Source organism: Eptesicus fuscus, chromosome 14 (genome assembly GCF_027574615.1).
Source record: "Eptesicus fuscus isolate TK198812 chromosome 14, DD_ASM_mEF_20220401, whole genome shotgun sequence".
NCBI lineage: Eukaryota > Metazoa > Chordata > Mammalia > Chiroptera > Vespertilionidae > Eptesicus > Eptesicus fuscus.
In genome coordinates, this window is record NC_072486.1 from 47,559,999 (window position 1) to 47,562,813 (window position 2,815).

A 2,815-nucleotide genomic window follows, 5' to 3' on the forward strand; every position below is an offset into this window, starting at 1 on the left:
AGTATAAACTGCCTAAGTATGCAAGTTTTCCTTGTACCCCCATGAGGTTTCATATCCAGAAGTCTCACGAATACATTGCATTTTCTTCCACTTCCTCCTCCCCCAACATCCCTGGGCAGGTACAAATTGTGTTCCAATTTCTTCAAGCTGTGTCTCTTCAGTTAGACGTCCTTTTATAAATGGCTCAGAACCTCCTGGACTATCCTCTGTTCCCTGAAATTTGGTGATTTGTGGTAGTTCTTTAGCAAAAGCTCAAATTACGCTATTTTCTTGGCTATTGAATTAGTTGTGCTAGGCAAGGAGAAAGCAGCATTTTGTGGTTGATTTTACTTTTCTCTGGAGCAGCTCCATGCTAATTGTGAATTTGTTCACAGAAGATACTTGCAGGTGGAAAGCAGGTGGCTTCGGTTCAAGAAAGCGGTAGAGGAATTTTTTTGAAATTCCCACCTTATAAAAACAACACCAGGTTTAAACCTGTTAGTTATACAAGCTGATTCTTAAGCTTCGGGAGCTTGTAATAGTTTTGATGATGGAATTTTATCTCTGCAACTTTGCTCTCCAAAACCCTGTGTCAAACGGCCCTCGTTGTCAGGTCTGCTAGATTCCTGTATGGGAGAGTTCATTTTGTAGCATTGGTGACCAGCCTTTTTTAATGCACTTGGGAATAGCCCTAGCTGTCTTGGGAGATGTCCAGCACGTTCCTTGGGAAGCAGTCATCTACATTTGTAGTACAGAATCTGAAAGGACTAAAAATGGAATTTTTCAAAGGTTAAATGATATGTTTCCTTTCTTCCCTAAGGTCACAGTGGTCTGTCCTTGGAACATTCAGGAAGAGTATTCCTGTAGTTGCTCTATACCAAAGATTGTAGATTAATGGTCCATGAGTCAGTCATGGTTTGTAGATGTGTTCTTTTGTTTGTCCATTTGCTTCTTGAACCACCCCTTGTTAAAATTGTGAATTTATTTGCCAAGATAGGAAAATCAGGAGAGTACACATAAAATGTGAACATCCAGTTTTTCTTCAAAAAATGTCACATCCATGCCCTAGCCGGTTGCTCAGTGGTTAGCGCGTCAGCCCAAGAACTGAAGGGCTGCGGGTTCGATTCTGGTCAAGGACACATGCCTTGGTTGCAGGCTTGATCCCTGCCTTGGTTGGGCGTGTGCAGGAGGCAACCAATCGATGAGTCTCTCTCATTGATGTTTCTCTCATTCTGTCTCTACCTCTCCCTTTCACTCTCAAAATCAATGGGGAAAATATCCTTAGATGAGGATTAACAACAAAAGGAATTTTAAAATGTCATATACAAATGTAAAATGTTAAGGCATAAAATCTATAGAATGTGACACAGGAAAAAATCTTGGAGACCTAAGTGTTGGTGAAAAGTTGTTAGAAGTGGCACCAAAATCACAATCTATGCCTGGCCTCAGTGGTTTAGTGTTGACCTTTGAACCAGGAGGTCATGGTTCAATTCCTGGTCAGGCGGGCACATGCTTAATCCCCAGTGGGGGAGTGTATAAGAGCCAGCCAATCGATGATTCTCTCTCATCATTGATTTTTCTATATCTCTCCCCCTCTGAAATCAATACAAATATATATATATATATTTTTTTTTAAAGCACCATCTATAAAAGAAAATGGTGATGGTGATACAGGGGATGTCATCAAAATTTAAAGCTTTTGCTCTGGGAAAGTCCTGTTAACGGTGAAAAGACCAGGTACAGAAGGGGGGAAATCACATGTGATGAAATCGCCTAGAATTATACACACACTGCACCAATATCAATTTCATGATTTCTATATACTATAATAATGTCATGTAACCATTGGTGAATGGTATAGGGAACCCTTCTGGACTATCTTTGTAACTACCTGTATATCTATAATTATTTCAAAATAAATATATTTCTTTACTTATTTTTATGAAATTTATTTTTTAAACATGTTTTTATTAGAGAGAGAGGAAGGGAGAGGAAGAGGGAGAGAGAGATAGAAACATCAATGATGTGAGAGAATCATTGATCAGCTGCCTTTCTCCTACACGCCCCACACTGGGGATTGAGTCTGCAACCCGAGCATGTATCCTGACCAGGAATTGAACCGTGACCTCCTGGTTCATAGGTCAACGCTCCATCATTGAGCCACACTGGCCAAGCTAAGTTTTTTTTTTCTTTTTTAATCAATACATCTTAGCAACATCAGCAGATCTTACATAATAACAGTTGTTTCCTGCTAAATGAAGGGTCCTCCTATTAGATGACACAGGGGCTCAAAGACCTGCTGCTATTCATTTGGTTCCAAGAGACATCTGTGACCCCTTTATTATGGTGTTCATGGCACATCCAGAGACAACTACTTTATAATATAACTAGGGGCCCAGTACACAAATTCATGCACCTTGAAAGGAACTGTGGGCCGCGAGGCTGCGTTGGGCACAGGGGCAGGTCACAGCCCATCCTCCATGCCCCTGCCCGGCCTCTCCCATCGCAGCCCCCCATCCCCTGTCTGCCGACACCCCTGTTCCCACTGCCACCGCTCCCACTGCTAACAGTGCGGAGTAATTGGGGCCAGTGCGAATGGCAGCTGCTGCCCTAATCGCCCCTCAGGAGCATGGGGAGGTGGAGAAGCCCTCAGGGGCAATTGGGGCCAGCAGCCGCCACTCGAACCCACTGACAGTGCTGAGTGATTGGGACCAGCGCTGGGTACCTGCAGTGGGTGCAAGTGGCGGCTCCAGTGCCAGCTGTGGGTGCGAGCAGGGCTGGCGCCAGTAGCACGTGCAAGAGCCAGGCAGGACTACAGCGCATGGGAGCTAAGAAT